General features: G+C 37.1%; 1 protein-coding gene and 1 long non-coding RNA gene across 3 annotated transcripts in view; both read right to left on the bottom strand.

Annotated features, from left to right (window-relative positions):
* The window catches only part of PPP3CA (protein phosphatase 3 catalytic subunit alpha), a 328,963-nt gene that overhangs the window by 310,017 nt on the left and 2,069 nt on the right, over positions 1-16,877 (bottom strand). The window lies entirely within an intron of this gene.
* Positions 5,616-15,101, bottom strand: LOC122478071. Its single transcript, XR_006295842.1, has 3 exons — positions 15,044-15,101; positions 12,490-12,548; positions 5,616-10,481 (listed from the first exon to the last, which is right to left on the bottom strand). It is a non-coding gene; the product is annotated as an uncharacterized LOC122478071 (long non-coding RNA).

The raw sequence follows: 16,877 nt of genomic DNA, 5'->3' as shown, positions 1-16,877 counted from the left end.
AAAGCAAAATATCACTTCTGGTGCTATCTCTTCATAGGACAGAAGTTCAAATAAGAACAGACAGTACCTTTATTACCTGTGACATAATTATAATCACAGAATCATTTAAAAATATCCATTATTGGAAACAATTTCATCGCTGCAGAAAGCAATCATTCACAAAAACTCATAAAGTTGGAAACTTTGCACAGAAGTGCACAATTTCATAATACATAGTTTAGCCTAAGAGTGAAAGGGAAAAATCATTAAAAATAGTGTGCACTGAAGACAATTTATGCAAATTTCCAGTTTTTAAGAATATGTAGAAGCAAGGCAATATGGAGTCTCGCTTGTGTCCATTACAATTAAGTTGTCATCAAATATTGTGACTCCGAGGGACACGCCTCTCCTCCATCAGAAAAATCTCTGAAATTTGGAATACACTATAAATATGTCAGCCTCCTTCATTAGTTCTAGAAAGGGCGAAAATAGTGAAGTGAGTTCAGAAGTTGTATTTATACTATAGGGGAATTCTGAAAAGAGGCACTTCCTATGTTAATCTTCTACTTCATAATTTCACTCCTAGGATACAAATGAAAGCGATATTTTAAAAAAAACATATTTCTTACAGGTTTCTTTCATATTTGCTCACATTGTTCATATAAGGCACAAATGGAATGCTTAGTCATTGGTTATTTTACTTAGATACTCTTTTTTAAATACAGACGTACCTGACATTTTTTTTTCCTTTAACAGTAACATTCAAAATATCTATGTGTACTATAATTCACCAGGCATAATCATATCTCAGTGTCAATTTCCTTAAAAGGTAAAGCTTATTTCAGGCAAGGTTTAGGCCAAGGATTAAGATAAACACACACAGCCGAAAAGTTGTAATGTATATTTTGTTTTTCCAAGGCCATAAAATACCTTACATTTCAATATATATAAATTAACAAAACAAGAACTGTCAATGAAACACCCTAGTTGTACTCCTATTTAAGAATTGTAGTTATTTCAAAATTTTTCTTCTATGTGTTAATGTACACCTGTAAACAGCCACCAAATAAAGGTCATATTTGAAGTCCACGGTTCACAAAAATACCACACGGGGATAAGGAGAGGAAAAGAAAATATGAACCCAAGCTGATTCCGGCAGGGAAGAAATTTTCCCACATATAGAGGTGTTGGTCATGAAGCAAGGGAAAGCCAGACGTCTCAGGATGAAATTAAAGCTCCCTGAATTTACAGACTCAGGGAATCAAGGCAAAGGGCCAAATCTTCTGAGCCTGTGACCTGTAACTACTTCAGCTGAACGACTTCTCAACATCAGTCCAACCAGGTTCTGTTGGATCAGAAATGTGCTTAGCAATCATGTGAACAAAGAAATAAATGTATTTAATCACCTGCCTCAGAGAAGCATCAAAATTCAGAAACTGAATCATCACGCGTTCTTTTAAATAATCACAACATCAGTTCAAAAAGCGTTAACTAGGCTACTGCCAAACATTCGTCATAGAACAGCAGAGTTCTAAGTGGTAAATGAAAAATTCTGATCTCAGAACAATTTGCATTTGCATCTAAAATGTCACAATGAAACCACATAACTCCCCCCTCAAAATGTTTCATGTGACGTCTCCTTGAAGTGGCTTTCACTTTAGCTATGTGTGGCTTCCTTTATTTGCTTTAGTGACAAAAATATGAAAATGAATATAAAGAAGCAAAGTCTCTAAAACAAAGTCCAGCAGAATATACAACAGCTAGCACTAGATTTTTTTTTTTTTTTGGCATAGATTTAACTTAAAAGAAAAACTCAAGGTCCAATAAAAATATCTTCTTTATGTAACTCACAGCATTTCCTTTTATGTTTCAGATTAGTTTGTCCTGTAACACCATGATTAAGTCAGTAAGGCCAAGTAAGGCCTAGTTTACACTCTAGTCCCATTGTTTGTGTGCCCTGGCTATGTATTTCTAAAAAGGAAACAGAAGTGCTTGCCCCACAGAAATGACACATTTTTCTCTAGCACTTGTGTGCTATACAAAAGCCAATGACAATCTACTAAAATGACTTCCAGGAGTGATAATATTTTATACAAAAACAAATGCCTATTTTCTATCAATTCATAGATGCTACCTAATGAATTTGGTCTAATGTGTCCTTCAACTTAGTGTTATGGTACGAAAAGCCCAGGATCTCGAGATGAGACTGTTGGAATCTAAATACAGTAAAACCTTTGACTGCGAGTAACTTGTTCTACGAATATTCCGCATGACATTTCTAATAAATTTTAACTTGATAAATGAGCAACATCTTGCAATACAAGCAGTATGTGACGGCAAATGTCACACGATCACAGATCACAACTGAGCCAACAGTTCTTCTCTCCCTTGCCACCTCACTGAAGGATTGGGGGTGATGGTCTCCCATGCTCGGATGCTTGGTCTCAAGCCATGATGTTTGGCAGAAATCAGTGATCTTTCAGAATGTTGGAAGGCGCCCACAACTGACATTAGTGTATTTCTTGTCACTTCAAAGCACCTATGGACAGTCCTTTGCTTTTCCATACAAGAGTAGGCTCAGGAATGCTTTGCTTCATTCTAGGTCAGGCTGCCTGCAGATATAGACCCTTCCTCTGCTAATTGTCAGTTATGTTAAATACAGTATATGACAAGAGTTTATTAATAGCATACTACAGTCAACATCCGTGAGAGTGTATACAATAGCCCCCATGCAGAAAAAGACTCCACTGAGCTAACAGACATCAGTGATTCCATTAGTGATAGTGAAAGTCGTCCTACATAGTAACCTCCTTTCTCTTGTCTCCCTCACACTAGCCAGGAAGGTTTTCAAAGGTAAGTACAAGTTAATTTGTTTACTTTTCTTTATATTTTATATTTTATTATTTTATATTATGTTACAGTACTGTAATCATTTTTATATGAATATTTTAGGATCATGAAACGAATGATCTGAGTTTCCATTATTTCTTATGGGGAAACTCGCTTTGATATACAAGTGCTTTGCATTACAAGCATGTTTCCAGAACTAATTATGCTTGCAAACCAAGGTTTTACTGTACCTGCTCCAACATTTATTTGCTGTGTGACCTTCAAAAGGCACTGCCTCTCCCCTAGCTTCAGAGTTATTGGAAGGATAAAATTATGTAATGCACATGCAAAGCATATGCATTAATATTATTAACATTTTTAGAACAGAAATCTCAAAAATAAGTAAAGGCACTGTATTATTTATGTTAAGATCCTATGAAGAAGAAGCAAAGTAGCTGACAAGTTGAAGTATTCCCTTCAAATATAATTGTGTGAAATGCATTACAAAACATATACTAGCAATAAATACACCAACTCTTTAATCATTATCCCTGGAAAATTCATTCTTCTACTGCCTAAAATGACGAAAGACTAAAATAAATCTCAGGGAAAGCAGAAGCACTTGAAATTTTTTTTTAAAAATTATCATTCCAAAGTACAGTCATAGAAAAATACACTAATTAAGTAAGGAAAAGATCAAGGCAACCAATTATACAAGCACTCCCTTTTTTTTGTACAGAAGCCACAAGCTTCTTAACATAGGTGGGATTTTTTCCCATGTTACATATGTAGAACCTAAAATAAAGATTTGTGTACTCACTCATCTAATTTGGCCGGTTCCAAAAATTCATTTGGTTGCCAGCCTTAGGTAAAAGGCCTAGGAAAATCTACTTAGGACATAATTTGGGGCAAATAACTAAAAAGAAGAATCAAAAGAATCCAAATGTTTAATTAAAAGATCTAAAAACGCTAGAACCAGAGGACAAGGTAAGCAAGATTAAATCAAACTTGAGGTATTCCTTTAAATGTAGTGCTTTGTAGAATTGTATAAAATAATTACCAAATCCAGAGTGGAGGAGACTTGGCTTAATATATTTACATGAACACCTGGGTCAGGTGTTCCATAAGTCAAGAGTACTAGGAAAAATAATCCAACTTGAACTACATCAATTAAAAAAAAAAAAAGTATGATATTGGAAGGGGAAAAAAGGAAGTACTGATGTCATTATGCTTTTGTGATGAACAGGTATATCATTTCTGGTCAATTTGTCTGCTGGTGGGGGAGGGAGAATATGACTAATTATATGCTAGGCATCATGCTAAGCACTGGGGAGATGAGTGGACAAGGCCTTGTCCTGGTTAATTTCACAAAGAGAAAATTTTGTTGCAAATGTTTGTGACATACTATGTGTACAAAGTACAAGAAGTATCACAGACAGCTATGCCTGAGAAGATCAGAGAAGCTTTACGCAGAAGAGGGACACAATAGAGAGCAAGAATGTCACATACAGAGGTAAAGCAAATACAAAGCCATGGAAAGTATTGAGATTTTTTAAGTAGTTCAGTTTAGTTTAATCAACTTTGTATAGACCAAACACAGAGAAGCATTGAGAATACACTTATGAATAAAAAGATGTTCTCTCTGCTTTCAAGAACTTATATTGTCATAAACTGGAAAGACTTAAATTCAGTACAATGTGACACATGCTATATTAAAAGTATTTTCAAAATTCATGCAATAGGGGTCAAATTCTACAATATATAAAGAGTTCCTACAAATCAGTAAGAAGAAGATCAACAACCACATATGGGATTAGCATAATCAGATGTTCATTTTTAAAGGATCCCTCTAGTGGGAAAACTAATTTATGAGAAGGGACAAGTTTGAAAGCAAAAAGACTCATGTTGGGAAGCTATTGTAGCACTACGTGAAACATTTAGAAAACTTGAACTGAATAACAGCTTTGTTTAATTGGATGGATGATGATAACATCAGCCAGGCTAAGGAACACAGGAAAAGAAATACCCCACTGGATTTTCACCATACCCATCTACAGCAACTGTTCTGTATAGGGTTTGAGAGAAAGCTCCAGAGGAAAAAACTAGGTTTCAAATATAGATGTGTTACTCATCAGCCTACAAGCAGCACACACCTGTCACCAATCCTATGCATGTAAAGCTATGAAACTGCATGGAAGAACTTGTAAAAAGAAAAGGAACATCAACATTCAGGATTCAGTCCAGAGGAGCTGGCAAACAGGTCAAAGAGGAAACCCACAAACCAATGAAGACAATGTTTCAAGAAGAAAGAGGTGGCCCATTATGTCAAATACAACAGAAGCCAGCAACTGGACAGTCACTGGTGACCTCTGCCAGTCTCAGAGGAATGGCAGAGGCCCTCACACTACAGTGGATTTGACAATGGGTAGGATACTTCAATGCAGGTTACTTCCAGAAGCAAAAAACTTTGCTTTCAAAGGAGCTGTCCAACAATGAAAAAACAAAAAACACACCACCCCCACAATGCTTAGCATGTACTGAGGTCTTTTGGGGGGCAGGCAGTAAGCTAGGCATTTCACATACAATTCCTCTCATGGTTTACAATAGTCTTGCAAAGTTGAAAGATTAATACTATCCGTTCCACTTTTCAGTAAGCAAAATGGGTTCAGGGTTGTTACATGACCTCCCCACAGACACAGCTGGTACATAGAGAAAGCAGGATTTAAAAGCAGATTTTATCAAAGTGTAAACCAATGTTATTTCTACACTCTGATGCTGCTTCTTCATCACTGTAAATATTCTACAGGGGTGGGGCGGCGGGGCTTATTAACCATTTAATAGGAAGGTGGTTTTCCTTTTTTTTTTTTTTTTTTTTTTGGAAGATAGTTAACTAGTTGGCTTGACTTTGAAAGCCTCTTCCACCTTCCACAACCCATGATTCTTTCTCATACACCTTGCTCACAGGTGAACTGTAACAGCTACACAATTCCACATATAAATACTCAACACTCCTTTTGTAGCTCCTTTTATTCCATCTATATTTACAAACGAGCCCATGCTCTAACATTGTGCTTACATATAAGACACAGGAAAAAAACAATATTGCTTCCCTTTATTTTTGCCAAAAAAATTAAAGTACAAACTATGAAAAACAGTGAATCACTCCTTTACTGTCCTCCACAGCATGTAGTATCTTCTGCTATTAAAGTAATTACCACTTATGTTGTGATTTGCTTCCCCCGCCCCCACCACCACTACACACACACACACACACACACACACACGATAGCAACCTTCAGAGATTGCCTACTTTAAGCCCCAAGAACACAGCACAGACCCAGGCAAGCAGTGATGCATGCATGGACAGGATGGAAGGATGGATGTGTAGGAAAATGGTTTGATAAGTGAAGGAAACAATATATTTTCAACAGTCGTTTTATACTCAATAATGGATTATTTAATCCATTTACCAACTAGGGTATTATAATTATATCACACTTGAAGGGAGCAGAGAGAAAACTGAGTGGTGCAAGAGGCATGGCATTCTTCTTCAAAAGGAGACATGGAAATTTACTCTCAAAAAGTCTCTGAAAGCACAGGACTTTTCTTGAATTCAATACTACCCAAAGGCCAAGGCCAAGCTCATCCTAAATAACAAGTCATGGAATTTTGGCCATAGCCCGTGGGAGATGTTTGAAAAGAGCAGGCTGCATAAAGCACTTTGAAATCACCCCAGGATATTTCAAGATCTATCCAATCTGCAGATCTGGCTAATGAAGGTACACTCTCTAGGTGCAGAAGTCAGCCTTTCTGTCAAGATGCACATGACATTCACTCGCACAATACACTAGCATGCATGAATCCAGATTGCAATAAACTGTCCTCAAAAATGTCCACTGGAATAGAGCAAACACTGCCATAGGTTATAAGAATGTACAATTTCCACTGTGATTAACGGTGTATCAGATGATCAAAAAGCCTGTACGTTATGCAAGATGCCCCCCATGATAGCTACAGTTCCATCCCTTCTCCTGCGTGAGGAAAAACATCAGAATACAAGCGAACGTAGTATTTTAGGGTTGAACAGGAATCCACCCTGGCTTATATATAGATATTTTAAAATAAGTCATTTGCAAACTTCTGTACATTGTTGTCAGTAGCTGTTAATACCTCACAGCTGAGTGTAACACAGAAATGTGTTGTGACACCATAGTTGGAAGGCACTGGCCTCTTTTAGGCCTCCGTGAAACTTAAACTAGGTATCAAATTACAATCGAACTCACTAGGTTAGCCAAATTCAATGGCCTTAGGAGCTGTATATTATCAACAACCTTCAAAGACTAGGTCCCCAGAAGAGGAGCAAGCAGAGAAGGCAAGTTTGGCTCTGGGCAAGCAGGGTGCTGAGCTGCCTTCATGGTGCGATTTGAAAAGTAAACAAGGGACTTGGCCTGTCCTCAATTACCACACTAATATCACCATGCTATCATGCTGTCTTTATTACTGGTCTGTATTACATATAAAAGCAAGTAAAAGGAAGGCAACACCTCCAGAAAGTCACTGCTAAAATGCATCTGCTACTCAGATTTTCTGGAAAGCTCTGCATATAGAGCAGGTTAGGTATTTGACACCTTCAAGCTGCAGGACCGGGAGATGACAGTGGAAGGGAATTTCAATAGGAAGCCATGAGGAGTAAGAGCATCAGGCAGTAGCAGTCACCCCCGCAGCCAAGGGACATCAAGGGATACAAGACTGGATCAGTGAAGGACCTGAAAGTTTAAGGGCCAGCATGAGAACACAGAAGAGAAAAGCAGGAGTACTTAGGCAACCAAGCTCAAGGTGCTGGAAGTTCGATGGAAAGAGGTAAGCCAGCATGTACCTTTACTCACTTCTCCATTTTCCAAAGAACTTGACAATCACCATGGTTTAAAGGAAGGCTACTGGGCTGGAGAAGGACCCAGAAACAATGTCATGTGGGGAATAGCCAGAAGACTTAACATGAAAGTTGCTTTTAATATCAAATAAGCTCTCTTGTGAAAGACAGATAAGGCTCATCTTAGGGAACTCTACAGGGCAATGCTAGGAACAATGATTGTGTACTCCAGAGCATTAACTGATGTCAAACCTAAGGAAAACACTCTGACAAGTAGAAATGGCCAGGTGAGAGCAGGTCTGTCAGTAGGGGGCTCCTTCATGCTTTCATGAAACAGTGCGATTAGCATCCATCACAAAGGCTGGACAGAACATTCCAAATTGGGGATGGACTGAGCTAGATCACTGCCACACCTTCCAAGAGTTTGATTTGTTTGTTTTGCTTTGGCTCAGACACTTTGGCAAGTGTAAGAGGTAAAAGCTTTCCTACTCATCTCTCAGTCCCTTTCACCAGTACAGAATCAGAGGACTGGCTCCAGGCCAGATGAGGAGTTAGATTCCCAAGGTTTCTTCCAGCTTCAAAATTTTATAATTCTAGATTTAGATCACATTTACAACCTGAATAAATGAGAATCATCAATTCTCTCCATTCCGAAGATCACCCATAACCCATGCCAGTGTTAAATGTATATGACTGGATTAAAAAAAAAAAGTCACCAAAATCCCTGATGCTTCCAGATAGTGTTTTTTCTTATTCAATTGATAGTGGTGACAGATTAACGTAGGAGTGTGACCCACTATAGAAAGAGACTTATTAATACCTGAAATCTATAAATTACCACTCAAACTTTTCTTATTCAAACTCAATAATCTTAGTTCCTTTCACAATTTTAAGTCCTTTAACCACTTGGGGGAGGGGAAGGAACCTCTTTTTTTTAAGAACCTCCAAATTTTCTGCATGCATTTCTGAAAGTGCATGTGGAAATGAGACAGAGTAGTCAAGTAGAATTCTGGCCAGAGGTGTAGTCAACAGAGAGATTCCTCCTGACTGCCGACTGCAAATTGGCAGTGACAGTGATGTGATTTTAGGTGGGAAATTATAGTTTTCCTGGTCTTCAACTCCTTGAAAGAAAAGTATTTTTGCACTAGGGAGACAGATTAAATCCTAGCCCATAAACGGGGGCTTGGAAAGCCTGCTTCAGTGGGGAGCCACCTGACCAAGTGCGGACTAGGTCAGATCAGTGGTGCTCTGTAAGGACTGGGCTGAGAGCCGGTGCCTCACAACATACCCTCTCCCAGATGATGTGGATCCCAGGGCTGAGTTTTCAGAAAAACATCCACCATGTAGACGTGCCATCGGCAGAGCTGACTCACCAGCAGCCTGTACTCACGGAATGGGCCTGAAGATTTTTTATTAGTATTACACAGACATGTCTTATCTGGGCCTGCAGTATGTTTTACATCTCTGCTCTGATTCCTGAACATATTGACTTTTATTCATTTGCATTTGTGTATTTATCTAAGTAAGCAATGTAATTGTGAAGTCTAATCTGGGCCTCCCAGAGGCTTGTCATAGTGGCTCTCTCTCAACTTGGTATCATCACCAGTCTTCCTGAAGGAAGAAAACATCACCTACCTCTGAGAAAATAGACCTATATGTCCTTTGACTGACAATGAGCCACCGACAACCAAGCACTCCCTGGGTAAGCCACTCCTGCCCGCTATGCTTCTGTAGTCTGTCTATTGGGCAAAAAACATATCATCTCAATTAACGAGAGAGCATTTCAGAAATACATGTGAAAAAAACCCTTCTACAGCATTGGCACTTATGAAACAAGAAACTCACCAGATGTTTGTGAGCTGTCCATGACTTAGGATCCACAAAATTTCATAATAGAAAAGAACTCTATAATTTGGAAATTTAAATCCCTCTTATCCTTTATCTGTTATTTTGTTCATTTACCAACAAACGTATCAAGGGTATATTCTACAGTAGGCATTGTACTGGGGTTAAATATACCAAGATAAGTGGAGGCAGGCCCCTCTCTCCTGGAGAGGAGGCAGAAAGGTAAATAAGTCTTCACAGAGCATGCTCTAATCAAAGTGTCCTCCGAGAAAATGAAGAGGCTGAGTCCCCTTACTCCAGTTGAAGGTTTCAGGAGATGCGGTCCCAGAGGAGGTGTCCTCTGAATCAAAGCTCAAAGGATGAGAATTAAAAGATGAGAACTGTTCCCGTGACAATAATCAAACCCACACACAGAAGGTATGCATGTACTTTATTAGCATTAAGTATGCACAGCAGACCAACAATGCCAGGTTTAATTTAAAAAAATTTAATTCCTTTGTAAAAAGCAAAATAATAATAATAACACAAACTTGGAAGTCCTGACTCAGGTTCTGTCATTGTAAGAGAATATATTGTGCTTTTAATTTAATTTGATAAAACGGCATGGCTTACAGGATGTTTAAAAACAAATGTCAACGATGGCTTGAAGCCCACTTAGAAGAATATAAGGAGTCAGCAGAGCTGGTGCCACATTTTTTTTAACTTCTCATAGCCCATATATCTTCCCATTGGATAGAATCCAATGACATTTGGGGGCCAGCGGAGGGCAGGAGGAGGGCAGGAGGTTATGTTGAAGAAGGCTGCATTTCTGAATTACAAAAGCATTACAGAAAATGATAAATTGAGATGTAAACAAAGGAAGAGGGGTTTTTCTGGTCTCGGTTTGTTTTGTTTTGTTTTGTTTTGTTTTGTTTTGTTTCATGGAATTTTCCCCATCATTCTCTCTTCAAGTCCAAATCTAAACAATAATTAAAAAATATAAATCACCCAATATGTCAAACACTGAGTGATTAACATATCTTTTCTCACCTGTCAAAAACTGATCAGTCTAAGAGGAAATACAACAAAAATCGAAAAAAGCTTCCAAGCTCAAGCTAATATGCTGAGTTGAAAAGGAGTTAGCCTTTTAAACTCAGCTGGCGTGAAGCCAGTCCAAATGACCAAACAACAAAACTTCCCTGAATCTAATTATATCACCTTATTAATGCCTCCCTCTCATACTCTATTGTCTGATGCGGCTGGAGAGGAAGTATTCCAAAACCATACAGTTATCATATAGAACCATTTATAAAAAAGACAGAACTTAATACAATTGTACTCAAAATAAATACATAATTTGTCTCCATTCATTGCTTCAGGAGGTGCAGTGAGAATTGTGCAATGTTCAAAGTCATTGGACAAGAACTGATTCAGGGCATAAGAAGCAAGGCACTGAACTAGGCACCACTGATTCGATGACCATGGTTTTCAAACTAAAACTCTGAATATACATATTAACAAAAAAAATTTGTGTACCTTCCACGAATATGCAGCAATCTGGGAGACATAGTTTAGACACCGACCTACCAGAATCTCCAAAACATTCTACTACTACACAGAGACAACTGAACATTTTAAATCAGAAGTAACAGCTCCTCCCCCCAAAAAATAAAAAAATAAAGCGGGTCCATACAGTTACCGTATGGACAGTACAAGAAGAGACTCTACATCTCAGAAACTTAGAGCTAATGGGATCTTTTAAAATTTAGCTCTGTATGAATAAAACTCTCTTTCTGAACATCAACCATCATTCTTCTGGCTTCCTAACTGTAGGAAGTACCTGACACTGACAAACCCTGTAAGGTGGTCTGTCATCATCTGGAGGCAGCTGGGAACATAAATCTCTGGTCTCTACTTATGTGTTTTGCTTTCTGCAGACATCTGCAGAATTTCCAGTTGCAAGAGAGAGAAGTTCATAGAAAGTCAGACAGACCATCCTTTTAAAATAGAGTAGGAATATAGTTGGTATGAGGCAAAGACATGGATTAAGGAAATAAAAAGATGAACACAACATCCTATTTCTGTGATGTCTCACAAAGAATAGATCGAATTCTAAAACTGTAATATTTTAATGATTCATTACTGCTTTCTCAGTCAGGGTTTGTTTTTGTTTTTAATATCAGGGTTTCAGTTACTGCATGTACATTTGTGAAATGGATTTGAGATCCCAGCCATAGGCCCAGGTCCTCAGTTTGCCAGTCCATCTGATTTAAGCCATTATTCAGAACACCTAACCATAGAGGAATATGAAGTGTTTTATTTGACTTCTTATATGAAATATAATTGATGGCTTATCATGATACAGCCTGTATGAATACAGAAGATGAAAATACGGTAAAATGAGTTAATAATGCTGAAAATGTCAAGATTACTAAAGACTTAGTTTACAAACTGAAACCGTGTGTCAGTGCCGACATTCGCACCTGATGACTATTTTTTAAAAAGGAGTGAAACACCTACAAAGCACTGGTTGTTGGTTTTGCTTGAGCTTTCTCTAGAAATTCGTAAAATCCTCAAACCAGACCAACTGTATCGGCCATTATCTGTAGTTCAGACAAAGAGGCTTATGATGACAACCTTCAAAATAAATGTCAATAAATGTTTTAGTAGGATAATATGCTATTTCTATTTCTGTGTATATATTTACCTGAATAGAAAATAACGTTTAACAATTTTCCTTTAGTAAACCTCATGCCAAGATCAAACCAGGTTATAATATCTATCGTCAGAATGTTTATTTCTGCTAAATACAGAGATATAAAAGCTCCCTCTCCTATTAAAACTATTTTATACAGCTACTAATTCAGTAAAGCAAAGTTTGAAATACTATGTGACATCTTAAATATACCAAAAGAAGTGACACTGTCAAACAGGTTTTCAAGACAAAAGAACATCTTTGCTAAAGGAAAGAATTTGCTTACACTTACCTGCATTCTAGTCCCACCTGTGACCGACCATTCTATCTATTCTGTCTCCATTTCTTCAACTATAAAATAAATGCCACCATAAGCTACTGTTGTAGACCCAAGGCATTCACAGACTTCAATATTAATTGTTCTGACTATTCTTGAGTGACCCTGAAAATACATTAACACATTGTCATTTGTAATTCTGTGTCAGCAGTGACTGAATTGCCATTCCCAGGCAAGTGGACCCAGTGTGACCTCAAATTCCATTTGAGGATCCTCTGGTTCCCAGAAGTGAGGGGTGAGTACAATTTTACAAATGAGGAAAAAACCTGTGACTTACAATATATTACAGTGGAATTGTAGAAAGTTGGAATTCAAAATCTCACTGTATCTCTCTTGAATATTAAGAGAATGCTACACCACAAAGTTGCTAAAAAAAATGACAAAATGATTTTTTTGTATTTACCAAAGTTCCAGATCGTGAATCATCATCATTCCCTATAGTTCAGGAGTGTCCAATATTTTCACAAAACTTTCAAAACAGTAAATTAACTGGATTTGCTAAAAGGAGAGTATGTCTAGAAAAATGCTATTTTCCAATGAGGTCACTCTAAATGGACTCTTTATTTGGTTTCGTAATTAGTTCCAACTTTACACATGGCTGACACAGAAAAGATAAGGAAAAGCATGAGAGACCAATTATAAAAATTATAAACGTACATTATATCAAAGTCATATTTCGTATTTTTAAAATTATAAATAAAACAGGTCATATTTATGGAAATGAACAGACTTAAAAAATGAAGTAGACATAAAAAGGCATGTTTTTAAACTAACATAAACAAATGTAAAACTAACTAGATTCTAAGCTGTTACTTTTTTCACATTTTAACTGGATGTCTTAAAATAGCTTGCTCATTTAAAGTACAGGTTCTTTCCCCCAGTTTCCAAAAACATATTCTTTTCTAAATGTTAATTTCCTATTCGATGGCATTTTAGAATCACTGGAAGTTCCCCGAATCACAGTCTCAATTGTTGCCCAAGGCTTTTGTGTTAGTTTACAAAATGTTTTGAAAATAATGTTTTGTTACATTTACTTTATAGTAGAAATCCTGAAAGAAAACACTAACGAACAGATCTAATTTGTAATTAACAGCATTAATTTACATGCTACTCACTACATCCCGAAAAGAATCTGTTCTGTTAAGTATATTAACCATGCCCAAACCGTGTTGTTTATATTATTAATTAGATTAGCAGGCCCTTTCTTCACATCCATTGCTGATGGAGACTTCAGCCACCAAACACTAATGCTTAATCATAGTTTCAGTTAACGACACTGAATTAATGAGGTCTTACTGCACTCAAATGGAAAACCAGATAGATAGAATATACTATACTATAGAATAGACGGTAACCAATCTAAGTAAAATAAATTCACAATGAGCTCCTCTTGACACACCACAGAGAAATGGCATTATTTAATACTTTGCTTCAAAATCCAAACATGATCATGATTACTGATGTAGCATAGCTTGATGTTCTTTTAAAGCAATATTACCATCTCATTCAGCTAGAAACACTGGTGGCTTGAATCTTTGTTTACTTAATATTTTGCTTAGCTACCAGCTTCTTGCTTATATGATCTTAGATATCCTTCCAGAATTTCCCTGTGTGTATTTTGTCTTCACAAACAGTATATAAGCTGACAATACAAAGAAAAACAGCTTGTTTTGTTTTGTTTTGCATTCCCCACAGCCAAAAGCAACCTGACAGACACAAAGCACAAATTCCCTACCTACAGTTTTTGAGAAAATCCCCAAAACTCTTCCCAGGCATTTACTCCCCATCAACCTGCCATGCTATCTGGAATTTCTACTATTAAAATCAGTTCGGGTTAAGGTAAGAAATACCTCATTAGAAAATACTTGGAGATGGGAACAAAGGGAAGGGAAAAAGAAGTAACAAAGCAAGGTACTCATTACATACAATTTCATTTCCTCCAAGTGTATGACTTTCAAATAGCTAAGTTCCAAAGCCAGGAGGGAGTGTTAGGGCTAGACACAGAGTTAAAGGCAGGGACGGGCAAGGAGAAATAAAAAGAAGCCAGAGTTTGGAACCAGGCCTGAGGAGCACCACTGCAGAGAAAAACCAGACTATGTGGTGTGTTGGGGGAAAGAAGGGAGAGTAGTTATTCTTCTATTTACTGCCCTCCATCTTTTGCCATACAGTTACGCATATATTTTGTTTTCTTACAAAAATGTAAAACAGTAAATGGGTCAAATTACTCCGATTTCCAACAAATAGCATTCCCAAGATCTTTTCTATGAGGTTTTTTTTTTATGTTTTCCATTGTTTTTATCCAAGAATAGTCAAATTGAAACAGCACCAGTTTTGCTAAATGAGAGGTAAATTTTTTTGAGGCAATCTAAATAAATGCTTTTCATCTCCAGTGCTGCCATTCCCTTTCACTTTTAAGATCTGGAAAACTGATCAGGGCTCTGAACACACTCTAGAAGATGCTACAAACCTGAAACATCGCATAGTTAGTTGAGACTTAAACTCAACCTACCTTTCTAAAGTTGCATTCTGGAAGTACAAATCAAGAAAGCCGTCACATCATGGTATTACTACAAACAAAACCACAAGCACAGCTTTATTTGTAAACAGCAATTTGTTATACAACAAAAGCCAGATCACACTAATGCAGATAACTGTAAACAAACACCATGGCATGCCATGGTAATAATGATCCAAATACTTCTTATTTCTGTATGCAACCAAATATTACTATCTGTATTGTAAAAGGAGAGAAAGTTTGAGGAGCACAAAAATTTCCTCGAGGATAACTCCTTTCCTACATTAAAGAATCCTGTCAGACGACTGAGATGAAGTTCTGGCAAAATTTAAAGTCATGGTTCCATGAACTATGTCTTACCTAATTTTGTAAACCTGAAAAATCATTTGGTCATCTATTTTCCATTCATCATTCATGTACTTTCTACTCACTAAGCATTTGTATACGTAGGGAAATGCTATCTGTTAGAGAACTGGTAATCAAAACAGATTACCATTTCAAAATAATCAGTTATAAAAATCATATATGTGACCAAATGTTGATCCAACATTCAATAATGCCTTTTAAGCCAACAATATAAAGTCTATAAGAAAGCATAAGAAAAATAACATGCCCACCTTAAAGTCAGGATTCATCAATAAAAGTTTTTTTCTATAAACAAAATTTCACATTTAAAATTTCACATCAAGATCCCTATAAAAACAAATACAAAATTACCTTTCCCTATTTGGAGACTTTCCTATTTTCCTATGTTAACCACGTGTGCATTTTAGCTCTACGAAAATATGTAAACCATTTTTTTGGAATTAAGGAGAATTTGTGTACTTACAATGAAGACTCATCTATAAAAACATTATAATATAGCATTGGAAAAAAGCAAGACCAAATAGGCATAGAATGGCTGAATGGGCTCTTTCACATTAATTGGTAAAGACATCAAGCCAGAATGTATAGACAATTCTACATTCTTCTCTCCATGACAATTTTACATTTACACAGAGAACCCACACTTTGTGATTTAAAACAGGGAACCTGAAGTTATGTATGCACATATGACTGACTTTTAATTGTTGACACATTTACTGCTAGCACTTTAATTGTAAGCTTTACACTATTTTGAAAACAGGCAATCTTAACATACACTGGAGTTACACCTAAACATCACACATTAGGGAGATATGTTATTCTCCAATATTTCAGCAAAAGGTCTTAATTTTTTAAAATGTCAACAATAACCCTTAATACAAAGCATAGTTCTTTGGAATCGATTTGAATTCACTGTTTACATGAGGAGCCATTACTGCAGAGAGAACAGTTGTTCATCTGTGGTCCTACTTCGAGTCATTTTTTGCAAAGGTATTTCCTCCTTACTTTGATGAGTCTATGAATACTGCATTCAAGCAGGAATGATTCTAATATAATCAAAACAAGAAAAGATATTTTATTCTCTTTTTTTAAAAAAAGAGAAAACAATCCCCCTCTCCCATCACCACGCACACACACATAAACACACAACTTTAACAAGTGAGCAAATGTGAATGGAGCAATGAACAGTTCTGTCGCCCCAGAAGGACTTCTGTATCATGGTCTTAAGGCTGCGGAGTTACTTCACCTAAGTGCTCATGGGACCAATGACTTTATTGCCTTGCACTCAACTTGCATGGCCACATTAGATACTATCTCAGTTCTATACACCACACACACACACACACACACACACACACACACACACACCCCGCGCGCGCGCGCACACACACACACACACACACACACACACACACACACACTCCACACCAGCCAGTGCTATTTGCAATTTCTAAGGCCCGGT

Source organism: Prionailurus bengalensis, chromosome B1 (assembly GCF_016509475.1).
Source record: "Prionailurus bengalensis isolate Pbe53 chromosome B1, Fcat_Pben_1.1_paternal_pri, whole genome shotgun sequence".
Taxonomy (NCBI): Eukaryota; Metazoa; Chordata; class Mammalia; order Carnivora; family Felidae; genus Prionailurus; species Prionailurus bengalensis.
Note: the sequence above shows the minus strand (reverse complement) of the source record. Positions and strands in the feature narration are given on the sequence as shown.